Consider the following 13340-nt stretch of genomic DNA (forward strand, 5'->3'; position numbering starts at 1 on the left):
GTTACATCGTGCAGCACTGTCTTCACCAGTGAGACTGGTACCCATTGGAGAAGCTTGGTTTGAAAACATGAATGAACTTAATTGTCTGTTTAATTTTAGTTTATACAGAGTTCAGAGTAGTTCCGAGAGCGGTGTTACCACATAACTACATTACACCAAGGTCTCCAATATACATCAGCTGCTTTGACATAATCTTTCCAATTATCCTGGCTTAACCATTTTAGTTCAGAATTTCAGTATTTTCATGTTTAAGTAGGGAGATGTTTCCCCCTTAGGTTTCAAGTGACATCCATGGTCTCCTAAAGAGGATGGTTGCTGTGGGTTATGGGTATATCCACACATAGTCTTATTCTCTTGAAGTACAGCTATAATGAAGCTGTAGAAACAATGCCAAATTCCTGCTGTGTCATAGGCATTATCTGCCCAAACTGAAAGAACCAAGAATACCAGAAGTTGGGTCTAGATAGTATTTGTAGTTACACACTTACCTATATTTATTTATGTATTTCTAATCACTCTTCTAAACTTATAGTAGATATTGAACTGGCTTTGACTACATTTAACCTCACTTTTTAAATAAAACATTTTTAAAATTTATTTTATTTATGTATGTGTTTTGACTGAATGTATTTTTGCATGTCACATTTGTGTCTGGCACCCACGGAGGTCAGAAGAGGGCATCAGATCCATTAGAACTGGAATTATGGATGGTTATGGCCTACCATATGTATTTTATCGCATTCAATACATTAACTATATATCATTCAGTTCTTGGAATTGAACCCAGGTCTGCAAGAGTAACAAGTGCTGTCTAGGTTCTCTGGGTTGTGAATTGTAGTCTAGTTTTCTTTACTTTATGTCTAAAAGTCACTTATGAGTGAGGACATATTTTATTTGTCTTTCAGAGTCTGCATTACCTCACTCATTATGATATTTTCTAGATCCATCCATTTCAATTTCAATATGTCATTATTTGTTCCTCTGTGTAGTACTCCATTGTGTAAATGTGCTGTGTAAATGTACCACATCTTCTTTTTCTATTCTTCAGTTGACGGACATTTAGATTGTTTCCAGATTCTAGCTACGTCAAATAATTTTGCTATGAACATAGTTGAGTACATGTCCTTGTGGTATGATTGAACATCCTTTGGGTAAATACCCAAAAGTGATATTGCTGGATCCTGAGGAATGTTGTTTCCTAATTTTCTGAGAAATTGCCATACTGATTTCCAAAGCAGGGGTACAGTTTACATTCCCACCTGCATTGGAGGAGTGTTTCCCTTACAACACATCATCTCCAGCATAAATTGTCATCAGTTTTTTTTTTTTTTGATCTTGGCCATTCTGATTGTGTAAGATGAAATCTGAGAATTGTTTTGATTTGTATTCCTTTGATGGCGAAAGATATTGAGTATTTCCTTAAGTGTCTTTCAGCCATTTCAGATTCCTCTGTTGAGAGTTGTTTGTTTAGGTATGTACTCCATTTTTTATTTGATTATTTGTTCTTTTGATGATCAATTTCTTGAGTTGTTTATATATTTTGGAGATTAGCCCTCTCTCCAATGTGAGGTTGGTGAAGATCTTTTCCTGTTCCATATGCTGCCATTTTGTCTTGTTGACCGTGTCCTTTGCTTTACAGAAGCTTCTCAGTTTCAGAAACTTCCATTTATTGTTGCTCTCAGTGTCTGTGCTGCTGTGCTTATATTTAGGAAGTGGTCTCTTGTACCAATGCATTCAAATGTACTTCCCACTTTTCCTTCTACAAAGTTCAGTGTGGTTGGTTCTATGTTGAGGTCTTTGATGCATTTGAACTTGAGTTTTCTGCATGCCGATTGATATGGATCTATTTTAATTCTTCTACATGTCAATATTGAGTTACACCAGCACCATTTGTTAAATATGTTTTCTTTTTTACATTTTATACTTTTTTGCTTCTTTTATACATACATGGATCTAATCTACAAGGGAAGTACAAAAAGACAAGATCTCCTGAGTAAATTGGAGCACAGGGGTTATGAGAGAGGGTAGAAGGGAAGGGGGAGGAAGGGAGGAGAGTGAGGAAAATATATAGTGCAATAAAAACAATAAAAGGAAAAATAATAATGCACTTTAATTGCTGGGCCTTCATATTCTGATAGTTGGACCTTGGTGATCAGTCTCAGGAATGAATCACTGACCAAAGAAGGGATGGACCTCGATGGCTAGCTTTAGGAATGTAATCTAATAGTTTAGTAAAGGCGAGAAGGGTAAAAGACAAAACCTGTTTGCCGTGTTTGGGCCTGTGCCTACCAAGGTCTGGCCGGCTGGAGCCCTTTGCCAAATCTTTTCCTCTAAACATGTATTATCTGGGTCAACATTAAAAGTGTATTAAATTGCAACAAGATTTATTTAGTTATTGAAAGTGTATTAAATATTAGAATACGAAACAAAAAAATAAGAGTAACAAGTTCTTCCTATACACTGAGCCCTTTCTCCAGCCCCTGTGTTTTTCTCCTTTTGAACTTTCTGCTGTCCTCTGGATCAGTGAAGATCAGCACGTTCTTGTCCAAGACTTGTCAATCACAGTTCTCTTCTCTCTCTGCTAGCCTAGCATCCTTGAGATCATTGTGGTGCAAGGAAGAGAACAGCTTTTCCTGCTGAGTTCAGTTTAGTTTGTGGATGTTTCAGATCCCAGAAATGTGTCCTTTTAACAATGTCAGCTTCAGTGTGTTCCCTGGACCCCAGTTGGAGACATCTTTGTTTCTATCCTTTGCAAATTGGGCGTCAAATGTACAGCTGACATTCCTCGATGGCAGGATGCTACAGATCTGGGACGCACTGCTGTGACACCTGGAGGACCTCTGTGGGCGTGAATGGCTCCTGAGACTAAACGACTCAAGCTAGGAGCCACCAGTCTCCTCTTCCTCAGTCTCACACAAAGAATGCTGACTGCCTGCTTCTAGATCAATTGGTGTTAGGGGGTTTCTATGCTGGGATGTCTATGCACAGGGACTTCAAGGCATTTGCAGGTACTAAAGTCAATGCCCTGCTTTCCAGAGATCAGCATGATCTGTTTGTTATTCACCTCCTCCAAACACTTCTCTTTTGATCCTGGTGACCACCAGTGATATCATATAAGCACAGCTACTGGTTCTTCCAAACCTGGGGCTACTCTACTGAAAATCAGAAAATCAAACTAAGATGAGATTGACTAGGACACTTGCCACACTTCCAAGCGGCGGCGAGATTTCACTTTGTGGATTAATTGGGCCAAAGATGATGTGGTTAGCTATATTCACAGCTGGGGGTGAGCAAAATCGATTAGAATGGAGAAGTTTGTAAGGATGTTTTCAACCCATTTTTTTGCAGTTTCTTTTGGGCTCTGTCTCTCATAACTCCGAATGTCTGCATATCCTACTTTGCCTTTAGACTCACTGTCTTTGTATTGCCACTTTCTGAGTTTAGCCCTCCAACTTGCTTTTCTCTTTTAAGGTATTATTTAAATATCCGAGTCTACCTCACTCCCCAATGCTGTCTTTCTTTCCATACCCCTGCTTCCCTCTAGACTCCCAGAACTCTCTGCTGACATTGCAACTTCTCTGGTAGGTCTGAAAGTAGTCTGAAGGGCGAGTTTGGGTGGTATTTCCTTCGTGGGGCTTCCCAGTCATCGCAGAAGGGGCAGACAGCTTTCTGGCTCCTGTCTGTCGATTCCCGATCAGAAAGCCGGGTTCTGCTGTGAGTGTCTAAAAGCCACCTTTACTCAAAAAGGATAATAAAAACTTTCAGTCAGACATTGAGGCAGCTTTCCAAACTGCTGGCTGCCAATTCCCTAGTTAAGAGAAGCCTGGCTCCAAGCCATACAAATTAACCCTTTTCCCTCTGGGTCTTTGCAGAGGTGTTCCTACCCTGATGCCTACAATTAAAGGTATGGAAAGGGAGGAGGTTTGACATGAAAGAGGACTTCTCCAGATCTGATGGTACAACTTTTTCTTTGACACTGGAACAACTTGTGCTTCACTGTGTAAGGTGATGTGAGGAAAGGGCGGTCAACATATTTGAAAGAAAAACATTTGAGGCTGAGATTCATCTCCCGTTACGTTTTAGCAGCCATGAAAGGACTGATATTTTTGGTGCGTACATACGTGCGTGTGTGTGTGTGTGTGTGTGTGTAAGAGAGAGACAGAGAAGGGGGTGGCTTTCTTTAAAAAAAAAACATAGGAGGCATTTGGCTTTCTCTCAAAGCTGGCTCTAAGCTGCACTTCCCTATGAGACCCCTGAGCCTTGACAAACGTGCAAATGGAGATAGACATGGAACCAATAATCGAACTCCTTCCTTGTGGCAAGCACCTCCACCCAAGCAGCATCACTGGCCATGGTCTTCTGTCTTCGTCTCTTTTTAGGTCTACTGAGGGAGGCTGCTTGTGGGAGAAATACTAATGTCTTGCTTATTGCCTTTGTTCCATGCAAACTCTTAAACACGATACAGTCACAGGATGCAGGTCTAATGAGAGAGAACATGAGACTGAAAAAGAGACTTTAAGAGCCAGTAATGGCAACACCTTATTTGCTTTGGCACCCATCTAACGGCCTGCATTTGAATCTCAGCTCTGCAAGAGCCCAGTCTTGTTATTGAATTTTCATGTCCTCGCTAGAGAGGATCTTTGTGGAAATGGCTTCCTTCAGTCGCAAGCAGAAAACATGCAAATTAGTTCTGATAAATATTCATCACCATTAAATACTACCTATAATTACTATCATACTTTTAAAGCATTATTACTCCGATGAAAGATCTTCAGATTCTTCAGGACCCTCTTACACAGAATAGAGTGACAATTTCATACCCAGACCATAGGAATCAGTCCTTTTGATGGACAGACAACCATCTTTCATCTTGCAAGAACCATCTTTAAGCCACCACCCCCAAGATAATGGATTGGATGCACTGAGTGCTGGTATCCAAAGTGGAAGTGTCAGACTTCAAAATATTTTAGTGCAGCAGCATTGAGTCTAACCATGGAGGGAGCTTTCAGTCAGGATTCTGGAGCAATCTCATTGTCCTCTTTAAGTGGCTTTTGTCAGGTATTTTGTTATAGATATAGATTCTCGGAGACAATATTCCAAGAAAAGCCAGCAAAAACCACTTAGCCTCTGATGATCTTATACTGGAAGTCATACAGCACGGCTTCTGCTCCATTCTCTTTTTGATATGTAAATCATAGAGGTTAGCTCAGGTTTAAGAGAGCACAGGACTTTCTCCACTTCGACATTAGACATCAGTAGGCATATATTGCAAAATGCGTGGTAGGATGTTAGAATTTGTGACTGTGCCTGAGAACTTATGGGACAAAAAATGATAGAGAGGTCAGCCCTTAATAGCCCATAAAGCTACCATATTGTCTCAACTTGCCAAACGAATCCTTGAACTTACCGTCCCTTACCTGCCCCCCCCCGTGTGTGTGTGTGTGTGTGTGTGTGTGTGTGTGTGTGTGTGTATGTGTGTGTGTATGTGTGTGCCCATGTGTATAAGAAGACATAGGCATTAGCGTTTTGAATTTCAAATAGTGGTCATAAAAGAAGCTTATCTATATTGAGACAGGGAAGAAATTCCAGTTGTCCTATTTAAACTATTAATATTCTGATTTTATTTAAGGTGTAGTCAGAACAAATTTTAACTGATGCATTGGCCAGGAACCTCAAGCCTTAGCCTATGAATAGATCACCATGTACAAAACCAGCTAAAACATCAACCAAGCCTGGAAAATGCATGCAAATGAACAGGCAAAATTCAACACCAAATCCATTGCAGTCATTAGGTTAATAGCATTCGCTTTTGCACTACCACTGATTCAATTTATTTTGTATCCCAGATATTTATCTTAGCAGAGAGCAGTAACCCCTTGGCTGAAGTGGCCAGCTGGTGGTTCCCGTCCAGCGTGTTGCCGCTGGTGTGTACCAGCACGTTCTGGTCCATTTTTTTGGAGCTGGAACAATCTAAACTTGTATGGAGAAAGTCTTCACGGGTTTTTGTTGGCATAGGAAAAGTCTAATTACACACATCCAAATACACAAGAGAAATGGAAGGTTTTTTTCCCCATTGACTTGGGAAAGTCGGTGGTTTTGACCTGCAGTGCTTGAATGAAAAGATCCAGGCTAATTATGGGATTGTATGTTTAAACAGTTACTTCTTTACAGAAAACTCATAGCACAGTTATGACTCCGATTTTCATTTGGATCTGTGCTTTGCATGGACTTTCTATGCTGAGAATTTTCAATCCAGTGTGATATATACCCATGAATCAGGAATAGCTTTATGAAATCTATGCCTACATGCTGACCTACAATGCCAAGATGGCTATTGACATATTCTTGGTTTATTGTATATCTGCTTTACCTCTGGCTATACAGATAGCACACTTCTCTGTTTAAATCAATTTGGTTATCATGCTTTCTCTGAAGGTTACATGGGTCCATCTGCCTGCTTTTCTGTTTGGTGGATAACTTGATTAGTTTAAAAACAGGTAGTCTTTCAGTATTTTGCAGAGCAAGTATATGTATAGCATGAATGAATGCATACTTAGCTCATATTACTACTGTGGGTGTTCTTATGAAAACTTGTGAAACCAGATCTAGTTGGTCCCTTTAAAGTGGTGTTGTATGTGACCTCATGCTTTAACAAAGAGACAGATGTCATGGATACAGCTACATGCTCGATCTAAGATGCTGATGTTAGATGGGATATTATGATATGTTTGTTATAGGGCATTAAAGAGGAGAAAGAAGTTAAGATTATCTCTAATCTCAGTCAGCACGAGGAGAAGAAACTTTAACTGTAGCTCCAAATTAGATGTCCTATTAATGGTTCCTATTCATGAAAAAAAAAACAACAACCAACAACTCCCTTTGCAAATGGTTGGATTATTGAACTAAAAGTTCAAAAGGGGGAGAAAATAAAACTGGGAAAATTAGCACAAAAATGCAATTTCATTTCATTTCCTCCCTTCTTTTCCGTTCCTCTTCTTCCATGTTTCTTCTTTCTCCTTTTCCTCCTCCTCTTTCTCTCTCCTCCTCCCTGCCCATCTCTCCATTTTCTCCTCTCTTTACTCCTCTTCTCTCTCCTCTCCTCCTCTCTTCTTTCCTCCTCTTTTCTCCCCTCTGTCCTCCTTCTAATCCTAGCCTCCTGCCATCCTTCTACTTTTTTCCTCCTTCCACTCCCCTACTTCCTTTCCCCTCTCCTATTCTCTGCTCTCCCCATCTTCCTCTCTTCCATTCCATCCCTATTTATATTTTCCAGCTCCTGCTCCATTCCCATTGCCACCCTCCTCTCCTCTCCTTTTCCCTATCTTTCGTTTTCCCTCCTATTCCCTTCTGCTGCCCCATCTCCTTTTACTGTTTTTTTACCTCCACTTTCCCCTCCTGTCTTTTCTTTTCTTTCTTTCTTTCTTTCTTTCTTTCTTTTTTTTTTTTTTTTGAATTTCGAGACAGGGTTTCTCCGTAGCTTTTGGTTCCTGTCCTGGAACTAGTTCTTGTAGACCAGGCTGGCCTCGAACTCACAGAGATCCTCCTGCCTCTGCCTCCCCAGTGCTGGGATTAAAGGCGTGTGCCGCCACCACCCAGCCCTGCTTGTCTTTTCTTTGCCTCTTCTTTCCATTGTCCCTCCTCCTTTCCTCTGTAGCCCGCCCCTCCTCTCCTTTCCTTATTACTCTTTCCCTCCCTTTCTTCCCTCCCTCCTTCTCCCCTCCTTTTCCTTTCTCTGCCTCTGCTTCTCCCCTCTCCTTTCTCCCCTCCCCTCCTACTTTATCTTCCTCTTCTTTTCCTTCCCATAGCCTCCTTTTTCTCACTTCCTTTCTCATCCTCCCATGTTCTTCTATTTTCATTGATCAATATTTAAGAAATATAAATTGTATTTTTATATTTACAACTATCAATTGGTCATGTTTAATATGTGCATAATATACACTGACTAACTCAAATTCTCCTTCATTATCTTTTCATTCAAAAATATAAGACAGACCATTTGCTTCTGATGGGCAAGATAAGTCTGAAATGTGTCAACTAGAAAGGAAAACGTCTCCACTAAGACACATGTCCTAGGTCGATACTCCCTTTCCAGGAACCCCAGTGTCAGGAGCTACAAGTCTGTCTGTATATGTCTACCTATGTGTAGCTCTGAGAGGTGGGAAGTGGTTATCAGGAGGAGAAATTGGGAGGGAATTGCAAGGCTATTCTTTGTGTGGGGACAGTGCAGAGTCAACTGTGACTTATACAGATGAAATTAAGGTGACACTTTGAGAGACAGAATGAAAACCAAAAGAGGAGGCATCCAAAGTGGGGTTCATATTCTGTCAATCATACATATGAACACAAAAAGAAATTTGACAAGGCTGTCAGAACTTTTGGGAAAACAGCATGCTACAATTGTTTCTCAATGCTCCTGTGTTTAGTTTTTTTTTTTTTTTATGGTAAGGACATTCAAATTAGATAAACCTCATATAAATGTAGTGGAACTGGGTGTAAGGGGCATTCTATGCTTGAGTTAGTCTATTTCTTTTTCTCCTCTTTCTTATCTCACAATATTTCCAACTAGTAAGGACTGAGACTCTTATGCTTCCGAAGGGGATCATACTCTGTGTTAATCCTCAGTCTCTCCCACTCCTGAGCAGCATACAATGAATACTCATAGAAAAACCCAAGTGGTCAAAGTCAGGAGGAGTTCTGGTCGTGGGATCCCTGGGTGCTAAGACTGCTTTCTAGAGAAAACAACACTTTCCAAGTTAAAAATTCTTCTCTGAAGTTATTCCCACATAAAAATGAGGAATGGCTATATCCATGATTTAGATGACTGAAGTGTGCACTTAATATTGAATGCACATTTTGTAGTTTATGTAGATCAATCTAATTCTATTGAAAGTTATTATTATTTACTTGTAAAGATTGTTATTGCATTTTACATTTATAATCATAAAGCTCCTGCAGCTAAGACCTGTGACTTAATTAGATAATACGTTTGTGTTAACATACAGCATCATGATCCCAATTCTAAATGAATATATGCTTATAGAAATCTGGGTAGATTGTTATCAATTTATATAGATATATAAAGATAGCTAGAAAGATATAGAAGGAATAGATTAATGATCGGCAGGCAGTGGACACAATATAGCAACTAGAGAGACATTATTTGCATGTTTTTTCTTTATTCAGATTACTTCTGATTCTTTTTATTCCTTTAAATAATTTTTCATTTCAAAGCTGTTTCTGGGTCAATTTTCTATAGCATGATTGAAATATATTAGCCAAGAGTTTATAAATAAATATTTATGAGTTTGATACAAATATTAATATTAATCTTCTATATTCTTTTCAAACTCTGTACTTATACATATTTTATGACCTGACTTTTGAATACCCTTAATAGACTTTAATATGCTTAATCTACTTAATACTAATAACTTAGTGAAAATTATTCACACACTAGTAAAAGAATAGTAACAATTTTCACTAAAAATATTCATAATTTTAAATAAAATTATCAGTATTCTTTTACCAGAGAATGAGTAATCATTAGTATTTAGTATTATGAAATAATTTAGTATTACTATATTAATGAAAAATTTAGTATTAGTATTAGTGAAAATTATTAGTATTCTTTTATCAGAGAGTGAATTATTATTGAGTTAAATTATTTTCCCAGAACTCTGACTTAACAAGTGATATGCTATCAATAGAACTCTGTCATGAATGTGGAAAAAGTCTTAAACACAGAATCAAAGTAAACAGGTTAGGACGTATGAAAACATAACAATGATATCATGTGTTCATCATTTCAAAATATGTATCACATCCTATCCAAACATGTAGCCAAGTATTTAGCAATATTAAATGTGCAAAGTGCATGGAACAATGACCACCTCATAGTCTCGTTTATATCGTGTTAATTTGGGACATCAACTTTTATCAAGGTGCCTGTACTGAGGAAACGAGGATGAGACAGGTGTGTTACAGAAGAGGAAATGAGACCAGAGTTCAGATCCCTGGAGCTCATTCAGACAGGTGCAGCAATATACATCCGTAATCCTAGTCACTCCCAGCAAGATGTGAAGAGAAGCAGAGATGGATGAATGCCACAGCAAATAAGACTCTCTGTCTCAATCAACAAGGAAGGTGAGGACAGATATAAAAAGGTTTTCTTCTGACTTTCACTTAGGCACTGTGGTATCTGCACGCTCGTACTCACACGTACGAACTTACATCCATAATACGTAAGTACAATGCACATATTATACAATACTTACGGGATAAAATTATCCCATAATTTTGGTAGGAAGGAATGTCTGTAAAAATGAGAACTTTGATAGCAGCATTACTGGGATTTAATTGCTTGTATCAAAACAGCTTACTGATCTCAAAACATGAGGAGTAAAACCAAGCTTCAACCAAACAGTTGCAAGGATATTTAAGGCTAATGAAGTTCACTTTGGAGAACAACTTACTGCTAAGGAGGAAGTTTTGCGATGGTAGGTGGAGATCTGAGATCTATTGATACTGGCAAGCTTGTAAACTAGGCTGTCACTCAAGTCTGTGTTGGCCTACAATTTCTTCCAAACAGAGCCATTTCCAGAGAGTAGGGATGGGGGAGGAGATTAAGAGGCATGGGCAGAAGGTTGAGGATGCCCATGAAACACAAGGGTTAAACAAAACCTTCAAAGCCTGGGAAGCTGAAAGTTGCAAGATCCTCAAGGGCCCTAGGAGTCAATGACTGTTGGATGAAGGGACCTTGGTCTCTTGTGTGTTTCCTTTCTTGCTTGGGTAGGTGTGTGTGTGTGTGTGTGTGTGTGTGTATTACATCCACTCTTATTATTCACTACCTATCTCCGCTTCCACTTCCTCTTGACTCTTTCTTTCCACTATCAAATCCCTTACTTCATGTCTTTTCTTTCTTTCTTTTGTTTTTAATGACCCACTGAACTGTTTACACAAGCATAGATCATAGGCGGGGACTATTAACTAGATCATGGCAAATTACCAGTGTCTATACCCCTGAAAAAAGAGGGAAGATATTTCATCTTCCCCATTTCTTTATCTTTTCTTTTCTTATGTTTTATCATGTTGTAATGGAATAGTTAGCAGGTAGCATTTACATTCCTTTTCTTCATTAATTATACAGCTTACTACATAGAGACAAATCATTGTATTTGATAAAATGGCATTGCGTTTCATTTGCTGATCATGGTGAAGCACAGATTTTCAGGTTTGTATGCTTTTTATCCATGGAGTTGACCTCTGGGTAACGGCAGGGTTTTGTTTTGTTGTTGTTGTTATTGTTGTTGCTGCTGTTGTTGTTTTGTTCTGCTTTCTCTCTCTCTTTTTAAAAGTTTTAATTAAATTTATTTATTTATTTTTCAACAAGACTGGAGTTTCCCCTTCCACCTCTCATCCTATTCCCTCTCCTGCCTCTAATCTACCCTCCCATAATCCACTCGTCATCCTTTATTGTTCAGAAAGGGGCAGGTCACCCGTGGTTATCAACAAAGCATGGCATATCAGGTTGCAGTAAAACTAAGTACCTCCCCTTGCATTAAGATTGGGCAAGGCAATACAGTATGAGGAATAGGTTCTTAAGAGCCAGCCAAAGCATTAGGACAGCCCTTGCTCCCGTTGTTAGGAGACTCACCAGTAGGACAGGCTCCACAACTGTCATATACATATGTGTAGAGGGTCTAGGTCAGTCTCATGCAGACTGGTTGGTTGTGGCTTCAAACTCTGTAAATTCTGATAAGTCAGGTTGGTTTTTTAGGTGGATTTTCTTGTGAAGTCCTTGACCCCTGTGGTTTTTACAATCCTTCTAAAATATAATAAAAGAAATATATAGCAAGTCGACAGACAACATCAAATTAGACTGAGAGAAACTTAAAAACAATTCTTCTAAAATTAGTAACAAGACTCTCTCCATAGCTAATCAATATAGTACCTAATATTCTAGCTAGAGAAAAAGACAACCAAAAAAGGGGTTAGAAATGGAGAAAGAAGTCCAAGTATCACTATTTGCAGATATATGCATAAATATAAATGACTCCCAAAATTCTACCAGGGAACTCCTATAGCTGATAAACACCTTTAGTGAACTGCCTGGATATAAGATTAACTAGAAAGAAAGAAAGAAAGAAAGAAAGAAAGAAAGAAAGAAAGAAAGAAAGAAATCAGAAGTCCTCTTATATACAATTCATAAAAGAGATGAAAAAGAAATCAGGGGAACACACCTTCCACAATAGTCATAAACAATATACATTATCTTGTGGTAACTATAACCAAGCAAGTGAAAGATCTGTATGACACGAACTTTACAAATCTTTGAAGAAAGAAATTGGAGAGAATACCAGAAGATGGAAAGATTTCCCATGCTCATGAATGCATAGTAAAAATGGCCATTTTCAAAAGTAATCTATAGATTCATTGCAATTCCCTTCAAAATTTCAAAACAATTCTTTACAGACCCTTTAAGAACAATACTCAGCTTCATATGGAAAACAAAACAAATGAACAACAACAAAAAAAAAAAACAGAATAGCTAAAACAATCCTGTACAACAAAAAATCTTTTGAGGTATCACCATTCCTGAGCTCAAGTTCCACGACAGAGCTCCAGTAATAAAAGCAGCATGGTACTGACATAAAAACAGACAGGAAGAGCAATGGAATTCCAAAGAAGAGTCAGACACAAATCAATACACCAATGGAAACCTGATTTTTGACAAAGCAACCAAAATTATACAATGGAAAAAAAAAGCTTCTTCAACTAATGATATGGACGAAACTGGATGCTAGCATTTAAAAGACGGCAAAGAGATTCATATCTATCACCCTGCTCAAAATTCAAGCTCAAGTAGATAAAAAAAAAACCTCAACATAAATCCGGTTATCCTGAATCTGATAAAAGAAACTGTGAAATAGTCTTGAACATGTTGCCACAGAAAACAGCTCCCTGTTGTTTTACAGACAACAATTAATAAATAAGCCTCCTGAAACTGAGAAACGTCTGTAAAGCAAAGGACACTATCAATATGACACAATCAGTTCTTAAAATGGGAAAAGATTCTCATGAACTCCATACCTGACAGAGGGCTAATCTCCAAAATACATAAAGAACTCAATAAACTAGACATCAAAAAATTTAAAAAAAATTTAAAAATCCCCAATAATTCAGTTTAAAAAGCTGGGTACAGACATAAACAAGGAATTCTTAACAACAACAACAAAATCTCAAATGGTGGAGAAGTACTTAAAGAAATTGTTGCAAGAAGAGCTGCTTGTTTGTACCGGCAGCCCAGAACCAAAATAACCACACAAAAACTGTATTAATTAAAA

This window comes from Microtus oregoni, unplaced genomic scaffold (assembly GCF_018167655.1).
Source record: "Microtus oregoni isolate MIOR12 unplaced genomic scaffold, Mior012 000048F_ref0000485, whole genome shotgun sequence".
NCBI classification, from domain to species: domain Eukaryota; kingdom Metazoa; phylum Chordata; class Mammalia; order Rodentia; family Cricetidae; genus Microtus; species Microtus oregoni.